The following is an 11,004-nucleotide window of genomic DNA, read 5'->3' on the forward strand; positions in this document are numbered from 1 at the left end:
AAAAACTCACAAACCCACGAGAGAGAAAAACTTAAATCCACTAGGCTTTTACATCAGTTCCTTCCTTTCTTTCTTGGCTTTTTTTTTTTTTCATATTTAATGCCTAGTTAAGCAGAACCTGTCTGAAACATAAAGGAGAGTTTGACTTTTTTCATTTCTTTCTCAGTTTTGCCATTCTTCCACTTCCCTTTCAAGGTCAGTGCTTTTGTTATTTCTATTTCTTACCAAAAGCTAGCTCTAGAAACAATCAGCTACTTAGTAATAATTTCAGATTCTGATAATATGTTTTAAACCATGTTAATGAATAAATGATAAAAATTTGTTGTTCTCAGCTATAGAAATGGAAACAGTTTGTCCTCAGAAACATTAAAATTCCAGGCTTCTACCTCATACTTTATTAAAGTTAGAATGTATACTCTGTCATGGTTTGAGAACTGTCAAGATTAGAAATTTACATAAAAATTAGCCCTGGGACAATGATATCCCTGGAGTATCTGGAGAAGTGAACAGAAAATCTCTATGGAGTGATATTTCCACAGACTAGACCACATGACCATAGAGTATGGTCACAAGAAGGTTTCCAGTGGAGATGAGTTTATAACCCAGGAAGCAGTTATAAAACTAGAGAGGTGCCCAGTAACCTATAATAATAAAAGTACTAGCTGAAAAAAGATGATGTCTTCAGAAGAAACTGACTCTGAGATGTAGATTTGCATGCAGAAGGTTTATTGGAAAAATATACAAAGGGCTGCTTCTGAAGGAGTGAAGTAAAGAAATAAGCTGACTTATCTTCAACAAAGGCCTTCCAGTCATTCTAGAAGGATATCTAGATTTGGAATGAGCCTTAAGGACACCCCAAACTGTGACACTAAGGGATAACCTTGATGTATCAACTTCAGCTTGTCACTGGGTGCAGTCTTTTCATGAGTAGAGGTCATAAGCTAGGAAAAGCCAGCTCTCAGACAGACCCAGAAGTGAGTGTTGAGCAGCCATGCACTCAGCAGCAGTAAATGAGTATCTGTGTCCTAAAACCACAGTAAATGAGTATCTGTGTCCTACAATGGGAGGGGACTTAGAGTGTTATAGTTCAGCACCCTCTACACTGCATTCCTGCACAGCTAAGAGTCTTTTATTGTTGAATTTTGTGTTAAGTTCATTCCATCTGGAAGGAACATCATCAGGACACACATGGTAAAGTAGGTGTCATCCCAAGTGAGCTATCTCACCAGTTCTGTGGTTTGTTCTTGTTCTGTGATTGACATTCTAAAGATTTAAGGAAGTCTTCTTCAGAATAATCAGTATACATGGGTGAAGATCATTCCCACTTTATCTGGAAATACACAATTCCAAGCCAGCTTTTTTCTGATAGAAAGAGGTGAATCTGACGAGGGGAAGACACCATGACACCAAAGATCCCATCAATGCAGTTAAGAGGCCAAGCTCAAACCTGAGTTGCTGTCAAGGCAAAGCAGGAACATTATCCAGGTGAACTATTTTGAGACCTGGGAATTTTGCATTTCACAAAAATAAGATCAAATTCAAGAGAGTTGGGTCAGTTTAATCCTAACTATTCAGAAGCAAGGTTAATTTATAAATACACTCTGATAAATCATTAAAAAGATCCTTTTTATCTTGTTAAATTTGTTTGCAAAGTACAGCTGTGTTTATGAAGTTGAATTTTGCTTACCGATTCTAGGAAGTAAATTGAGTAAATGAATTTTGGAATGAAACTAAAGTTTCATAAAGAAATATAAAATCAGAGCCAATTGTCAAAGATGCAAGGATCAAGGTAGACCTTCCAGGTGAGTATCTTATGAAATTGAAACAAAAATTAAGAGTTTTGAATTAGATAGCAATTCTGTAACAGCCAAATTCTGGAAATAGAGAGGGATACTTTGTCTTTCTTGTTCTGTTTAGTAACATTTTCCTTTAATTAAAATCAACCTCAGTGACAAAACATATATAATCATGGTCTCATCCAAAAGGTCTATGACAAAAATTGCAAGAGAACAATATGCCGTTGATTATCAATATCCATTCGCAAACTCAAACAATCTCTTCTCCCTCACATTCAGTCTTCTCCTGCTTTATGTCTCCAAAGACTTTCTCACCCATTCTTGGTTGTCTTTGCTCAAGTGAAACTGAAAAGGAATAAATTAATCAGGGTTTAAATCAGGCAGAGTTTTGTAACCAGCAATAGTGTGACAGGATGAGGAGGTGGAAAAAGAGAAGTGGGAGAGAAGCAGGGGGAGCTTAGACACGGGGGGGGGGGGGGGTGCAGGGGAGGAGAGATCTGGAGGAGAGAGGTGATAGATGTGCTCTTGATGGCCTCACAAAAGGAGGAAATTTGGCTGCTAAATTTGACCTTGCTCCCAAGTAATTGATGAGAAGTAACATTATCATCAGAATAACGGTAATGAGCTATACATGCACACTCTGCCTGTGGAGATTGCAGACAAAATAGACTTTAGGACAAAACGCATTATTCAGACTAAAAAGGCTCATTATATAAATTCATGTTAGGGAAGTTTTGGTGGGGTTATTTGATTGCAGTGAGTTTAATTCTTCCCCATCTAAAGAGCACAAATATTCAACAGGGGAAAATAAAATACCCTAAACTAGATTTGGTGGTGCTCTCTGAGCTGCAGGTCTCCTCGATTCTTTCTAAAGAGCTGAATCTCACTAATGCCTGAGAATCAGATTTAACATCAGGTTCATTATTGGCTCTGTCTTAGTTAGGCTTTTGGTATTCTTTCTCTGACACCTGAAAATGCCAACTATTTTCTAACTTGTAGTTTCAGAATAAATTAACTCCCTCACTTCTGCTGTCCTTATAATCTTTCTTGAGCATTTTTCTTTGAAGATTTTTCTGTTTCTCTCTGTAGTGATCTGACTAGGCATTTTCCAGGTAAGGTATCTTATTTCTGACCACTGGTTTATTAAATGCAATTTTAGTCATGCATCTTTGAAAAGCCCGGCTGCTGAAATTTTGGTTTGTCCTTGTGAATGTTCTCATTGACTTTGGAAGCAACTGTTCATTGTTGTTGGGCTTTGTATGCCCATCTGTTTGGCAACAACCTTTCTACTGGTGTCTACCTTTTATGAATTTATGATAACTGATGATCAACCCCTTCTCTTCTGCCATTTGCAAGCTGACCACAGCTAAGATTTTTTTAAACCTGAAAGACAATATTTGAACATGGACACCCTTGTAAGTACAAATACTGGTCCCACTGAATTACAGTTCAATAGCTTCCAAGTGCTGAAACTTGACGCTAGTGAAAATTTAAATGTATAGCTTTGTGCTTGACATGCCACACTGTAAATGGTTGCCACAAATCTAAATCTGTGACCCTGGATTTGTGACATTTGTCTTTTTAAAGCATTGACCTTCAGGTTAGGGCAGCATGCTGACCAGAAATTGACTTCAAGTCCCCATCCCAGACATGGATTCAATAGATATGGTAACAGAGTTCTAGAATCTACTTTTTTTTTTGCCACCAGGGTTATATCTGGGGTTCAGCAACTATCTTTTTTCTCTCCTCCCTTTCTTTACTAGATAGGACAAAAAGAAATCGAGGGTAAGGAGACAGAGACAGAGACAGAGACAGACACCTGCAGACCTGCCTTACCACTAGTGAAGCTCCCTGCAGCAAAAAGGGGAGTGTGCTAGAGCTGGGGTCCTCATGTATTATAATATGTGTGCTCAGCCTGGTGTGCCACCACCCAGCTCAGGATCCACATTTTAAGAGGTTCGGTGGTTTAGGATCAATAATGCAGACTGTACATACATCACCCTCTAAGAAAGAGAAAGGTACCCCCCAACTTTCAGTTGGGTCTTGGTGTTGCTGGAAGCTAGTCTATTTTATTATTTTAAAAAATTTTAATATTTACTTATTTATCTTCCCTTTTGTTGCCCTTGTTGTTTTTTATTGTTGTTGTTATTGATGTCATTGTTAGACAGGACAGAGAGAAATGGAGAGAGGAGGGGAAGACAGAGAGGGGGAGAGAAAGATAGACCCCTGCTGATCTGCTTCACTGCCTGTGAAGTGACTCTCCTGCAGGTGGGGTGCCAGGGGCTCAAACCTGGAAGCTATTCTAACACTAATTGCTAGGTGATGGTGTTTTTCTGATGAACCAAAACAATTTCACAGACCACCAACATCAGAAAAGACCACTCAATGGCTACAACGGATCAAGTCAAAACCAAGACCACTCTGTAACAGTATCTGAGCATGAGCAAAAATGAGGACAATGTCCAGACCACAAAATGGAGAAATATCCCCCATCACTCAGCAAACAGGAGTGACTGAGCCTACTTTACTGGTTACAGATATATCTCCATACTATTCTGATACCACATTTATTAAGAAAGACCATCATAGATTCACCCAGCTTCTTCACAACACTCATTTCAGAGCAAAGTCCTCCTTCCTTAAGCCAACTCCAGAATCACTCAGCACAAGTCTATGGCTTTTAGGAAGTCCATCCTAATATTCTCTCTACTGAAAAAATCCCAGAGTTCTCTCCTTTGTGGAATCAAGTAGTAAAAGCACACTCATTCAACTACAGGTATTTTCCTAATGGCCCTTGACTTCGGGAATGTTCATTCACGAGGTTCATCAGTAAGGTCAATGCTTTGCATTCTTTCTCTGTGGTCAATGTGTGTTGGCCACTCGTGACTTACTAGGTATCTCAGGGATGCATTGTATTCCTGAGTATTTGTGCTCCCTCCCCTGGAAACTTATTGGCATTTGTCATATGGGCCACATTTCATATAGACCAGTATACTTGATGAGCACAAGTGGTTAGAATTTAATGAATTTTTAGAGTTGTTGTCAGTGCAGGATATTGAAACATCAGGTTTTAACAACAGCTGAGAGCTGTTTCTACCACTAGGCCAGAGCAAGAAATGTTACCAGAAACTAAAAGAGTTCAAGAAGATGGCAGCCAGTAGGTACAGTGACCTTTGAAAAGGAAAAGCAATCACTGCTGGCTGAGTGGTCAGCAGGCTAGAATTAGATATACAGAGACCCTAACTTGACTTTCTCCTTCTCTTTTATCTCCTGATGTCTCTGGAGGTCACCGAAAGCCAGTCAGAGCAGAACTGGACTAACAAACATAACAGGCAGCACACTTAGAGAGTTTCTCTCCAAACTGATTTAAACCGTCCTTGCTGTGGCTTTGTGGTATTACCAAGTATCATATCCACCTACATGACTTGATTACAGGAACCAAATTCTTGATTCTATGAAAACTATGTCAAATGCTGCCAGGCTAGTGTGGGGGTGCCTCTTCCCGGCCGCATGCTTTCTGGGTTGGAGAGAATGCGACTGGAGCCAGCCTGGGCTGCTACTCACTCAGAGACGTGAGGGAGATGACTCAGGAACCAAACATGTGGTGTGAGGCAATGCAATTCTTTATTTATCAGAGAGCCAAGGCTTTTAAAGGGCAGACCCGGAAGTGGCAAGTCAGAAACGGAAATGGCTAGGAAAGGGGTGGAGAAAGGCAAAGGGGGCTGGGAAGGTAGAAACTTCATTAGCAACTGTTGGGAGGGTTTTAACTGGTAAGATTAATACTACCCTGCAGGCAGGGAGGGTCTTGAGGGTAGAAAGAAGATAGATCAAAACTGTAATATAACCAGAAAATTCACATTGGTCCATAACTACCATATAATCCTCAGACCCCAAGCAGGTTTTGAGTTTGTCTCACTAATGTCCTTTACGGTAAAAGAATCCAATTCAAATCATAGTTTGCAATTAATTGTCATGATTCTTCAGTCTTATTCAATCTAAAACAAGTCCTTGATCTTTTTTTTTTTTTTTTTTGGAGGGGGGTGGCCTGGAAGATTTTGAAGGTTATAGGCCAATTATTTTGTAAAATAATTGGTTCCTTTATTCTCGTATTCAGAGTAAGGAAATGATGCCGTTTTCCTCACCTTTTTATCTGCTATTGCAGCTTATTTGAACCACTACTGGTAATAGTCACTAAGTCTTTTGATTAAGGTAGGATCTAAAAGATTTTTCCATTGTAAAGTTACTCTTTTTTAATTCTTATAATTTTAAGTATTTTGGGAGAAGTTATTTTGAAATCGTAAATACCCTTTTCCTCATCCAGATATCAATATATTCCTCCTCTTTCTCTACACAGACTGACAGTGTCTTGTTTTGTTCATGGGTTATAATCTATTCATGTAAGTACTTCAATGTTTAAATTGCTACCAATTTTGCCAGTATTATCTCCTTCCATCCATCTTGATATATTATCATTAGTCTTTGAATATTTCCATACTCTTAGTCCAAGATTTGGGAGGTTCATTTTATATATTTCCTAGCCCCAACCCTGGAATTAGCTATTACTCAAAAAAGACCTGAATCCTCTCACTGAGAAATGATATTAGAGACAAAGATATAGACAGTAAAATTACCTGTAATTATTGTTTATTAAAGTAGACAGAGATAAAATTTATGCTGCATTAATTTTTACTTCTATATATATTATTAAAATTTTATTTATTTTATTCATTTTTGGATAAAGGCAGAGAGAAACTGAGAAGGAGGGTTGAAAGAGAGAGAGGGAGAGAGAGATCTGCAGTATTGCTTTACCACTTGTGAAGCTTCCCGCCTGCAGATGGGGGCCAGGGGTAGAAACCCAGGTCCTTATGCACTGTAACATCACACTCTACTGAACATGCCATCTAGCCTTCCCTCTTCTTTTTTATTATTAGGAGTTTAGTAATAATTTAAAATATTATAAGGTAATTGGAGTATAATTCCACATAGTTCCCACCACCAGAGTTCAGTGTCCCATCCTCTCCATTAGAGACTTCTCTATTCTTTATCTCTGTGAGAGTATGGACCAAAATTCTTGTTGGGTGCAGAAGGTAAAAGATCAGGCTTTTTCAATTGCTTCTCCAGTAGACATGGACATTGGCAGACCAACCCATACCCCAGCCTGTCTCTATCTTTCTCTAGTGAGGTAGGACTCTGGAGAAATGAGCCTTTGGAACACATTGGTGAGGTTGTCTGCCCAGGGAAGTCAGATTGCAATCATAGTAGCATCTGCATCTTGGTGGCTGAAAGGCAGTAGGATATAAAGCAAGACAAATTGTTTAATAAACAGGGGCCAAAATATAGAAAGAGAGCAGATGAAATTAGGGGTCTTTGGGTAGGAAGAAGCTAGGAAGTCTATTTTAGGTATGTTCTATGGTGCCTATGAGCTTGATAGTTAACATATAGTTAGGCTAAAAATACTGTCCGGGAGATGGTTCCAGAGTTGAGAATAAGACGAGAAAGCTGAATTGGTGCAGAGAGCTCCCAAACTTGAAGAAAGTATATAAATACGATCAACTGTTTACCCTATCAACCTGACCCAGGGCCCATATATACTCACATTTAGCACAGGAGCCTGTGTAACCTCTGCATCCCTGTCAGTCTGAGATCACAGCCCATGGTCACCAATGGGAACATTCTAGGCTGCACTCATTTCAGGCCCAGTCTTCCTCAAGTGGCAGAGTAGGCTGACCTAGCCTCCTCTGGAGAATGGAGCAGTCCCCACTATTGCTTCTTTATAGTGAGGGTAAGGTCCTGGAGAGGCCCACAAGAAGGCCTATGATGACATTGCTGTTGGAAGTGGCCAGTGATGGTAGAGGGAGTAGCCCCCCTCATATGTATATTGAACACCATTAGTCACACTCATAACTCCAATTGCTAAAAAACATCATAGTTTACTAAACACTTATTTAAAACACTTTTAGTATTTCCCTCTCTGTTTCGGATAAAAGGGAAATAGGGCATCATTTTTTTTTTTTTACCACATACAATAATTTTTTTGGTCCTTACAACAACTTATGATTTGAAGGGAAAAATTACCAGCCAGGTGTCACATCATCCCCAAACACTATGATGATATCTCAAGTGGTTCAGGAAAATCAAGTTCTTTGGTCTGTACTTGCAACTTTCCTCTAAGTCTGTGATTGTTTTCATTTTTTTTCAAAGATTATGCAAATGAAAGCTTATATAGGCCAGCAGACTATAAGTTATAATAGTATGAATAGTGTCCCCAGTATTTTGAATGAGATAAAGGTATTAATACATTTTCCGATTTAATCTAATGGGGGGTTTATTCTAAGAAGGGTAGGAGCCGGGGAAGGTGACTCTTGGCGCCTTATCTTTAGCAACCTGGTGTGGTGGTTCTGACTTGTAATCTTCAGTGTGTCACTTCATTCATCATTTGCATATAGCCACTTGACAGACATCCAGGCCTGAGGTCTACACCGGAGCTGGAAGATCCTGATTAGCTAATCATCCATCTTGGCCAGGACATAGCCCATCAATATGGTAGGGCATGTCAGCTTCAAACTAAGCCTAGGATGAAATTCTTAAAGCTTTATTCAGCCCTCTTAATGAGAGAAAAACACAACACAATGCCACGTTTTTCTGGAAACTTATATTTTGACCCAAGTCTATTATTTTTACAGAGAAACCCCAACGCAAATAGGTTAAGGATTTGGACAAGTCTTCACAGCTAGGGAGACTCAGGACACAGAAACACTCAAGTGCCCACATATATCATAAATGGCTTACCAGAACTGACTTGTATGCTCACTGACTAGATTGTAGGTAGCAGTAGACTTAATCAAGTGACCAGAAGCTGTTTGTTTGGTTACTAAAGTCAGGGAAGGGGAGAAAATAATAACAGGTGACTTCAATTTTTTATTGTTGTGGTTATCATTATTATTATTATTGATGTCATTGTTGGATAGGACAGAGAGAAATGGAGAGAAAATGGAGAGAGGAGTAGAGATAGACACCTAAAGAAAGACCTGCTTCACCGCTTATGAAGCAACCCCTCCTGCAGGTGGACAGCTGGGGGCTCAAACTGGGATCATTATGCCAGTCCTTGTGCTTCCCACCATGTGCGCTTAACTCTCTGCATTACTGCCCAAGCCCCATGACCACAGTTTAAACATTTTATCTGATACAGTTTCCCTTTACAACTCTGTCTCCAAGTTAAGAATTCTTGAATAAACTTCCTTCATTTTGCTTTATGTCTGATTTCCATGGTCTGTGTCTTTAAAGAGGAGTTAGGACTTAAGGATATTTGTAAAACAATCTACACAAAAACATGTTTCCTCTCAGTTTTTTAAGAGTTGTCTCATCTATATACAATCGAATAGCAAACTTATTATGTGTGTAACTTGAGCAAGTTACTTAACCTTGTGCCACAATTGCCTTTATTGCAAAATGAACACCTTTAAGACTCAATTGTTTTTTTTTTTTTTTACCTATTTCAGTACTCAACATACCAAAAGAACAGCCTACCACCTACTTACATGAAAAGCTTCTGGGTCCCAGCTTGCTGCCTCACAGTCCCTCCAGTCACTGGAGAACTATAGGGACTATACATTCCTTCCATGTTTCAAAGATATTAGGAAGCAGAACTGGGAGCTCTATGGGGGGGGGGGGGGAAGCATTAATTGGTCCAGTTTGTCCCTGTTAGTTGAAAAATAAAACCACGATTGTTGTCATATTATAATATTCTGTGGTATCCTGCATTACTTTCTTGTCTTTGAAGCACATTTATTGGCTGTGCTTTTTTGCTTGGTTACTTTATTTTAATTTTTTTAGTATAAAAAACCTTCCTCTGATTGCATGGAAGCTTTGTGCAGAGTGAAGTATCTCTCGTGATGAGATGGAAATTGTTATCTTTGCCCCCACGACACCAGAGCAAAATGGGAAACTACACTATGTAATCATCAGAATACAGGCCATGTACGAGAGAGGCACAGAATTGTTTCCTTTCTTTCTTGGAAGGTTTAATTAAAATCATTACTTAAAAATAAGCATTGTGACAACATCATGATTGGGCTATTTTCAAACACTAGAACACCTAGGAGAATTACACATTCCATGAAAAAAGTGTTTTTTTCCTGCTGAATTAAAAAAAAAAAATCCAGGAGAATCTGCTGACCTGTACTTAATCATGCTGGCTGTACTTATTTTGCTGCTGTCTATAAGTGAGAGGCATAGCAAAATAATTTAATATCCTGTAGTATTTTCAAAAGGTGATTGTAAGATTCTCTTTTACTCAGTCAGGACTGAGTAACTAAGTGAGTCTCTGTTCTTTCATTGCTGATTTCTACAATTAAAGCAAGTATATGTAAGCTAAGCTGACTGCATTATAAAGAATTATTCTCTTGGGTCCTACCTGTATTCATTCTCTTCCTACATTTTAAAAACCAATTTGTCAATTACTCTGCAATATTACCAGAACTTGCTTACACACAGAATCTCCTCATATTCCATTGCAGTCTCTCAAAATCATGCCTGTGCATGTGGGTATATATACACACCTGCCCCGACTCCCAAACACATATCTACACATGCAAGCACTTAGAATGGCATCCAAACATATTTGCCCAAAATTACATTCTAGGCACTTTTATCAAGCTCAGATATTTTTGCATTCATTTGTGGAACCTGAAAAGATTCCACGCTAATGTTTGGTGTCTCAAAGCAAACTGTAATCTTATAAACAACGAGGTGAACCTCAGAGGCAGTCGTCTTTTGATATGCAACATAAGTGAAATGCTGCATAATATAAAATGATGGCGCTATTAATCCTACGGCACTGGCGGTGCCCAGCCCCCCCCCCCCTTCGCTATTGATACCAACACCATTGTCTCTGGCTTTAAACTTCATCAGTATGCAAACGGAGTGTCACTATGATGGGTGGTAACTTGGTTGGATGCACTTTCTACATTTCTGGCAAATGAGTATAATTATTTTCAGAGCTGCGGGCAACTCATGCATGTTTTATCCTCCATCTGGACCGGCACCGTACACAATAGTGATAAAAGATGATTTTCCCCCTTGGATGTTCACAGGCCATCATCGACACAGTCCTGATGAAATGGCCATGTATCCCCTAGCAGTTCTATATCTGCCACAGCTTGACAACAAAATTATTTCCCCATAGTACTAAAACACTTCAAATATTCAA

The 11,004-nt window shown here is 39.1% G+C and overlaps 1 long non-coding RNA gene across 1 annotated transcript; it reads right to left on the reverse strand.

Moving 5' to 3' along the window:
- Nucleotides 1-6,489: 6,489 nt before the first annotated feature.
- On the reverse strand, nucleotides 6,490-9,485 carry LOC132538692 (uncharacterized). Its single transcript, XR_009550046.1, has 3 exons — nucleotides 9,335-9,485; nucleotides 8,586-8,667; nucleotides 6,490-7,075 (listed from the first exon to the last, which is right to left on the reverse strand). It is a non-coding gene; the product is annotated as an uncharacterized LOC132538692 (long non-coding RNA).
- Between the last annotated feature and the right edge of the window lie 1,519 nt (nucleotides 9,486-11,004).

This window comes from Erinaceus europaeus, chromosome 5 (genome assembly GCF_950295315.1).
Source record: "Erinaceus europaeus chromosome 5, mEriEur2.1, whole genome shotgun sequence".
NCBI lineage: Eukaryota > Metazoa > Chordata > Mammalia > Eulipotyphla > Erinaceidae > Erinaceus > Erinaceus europaeus.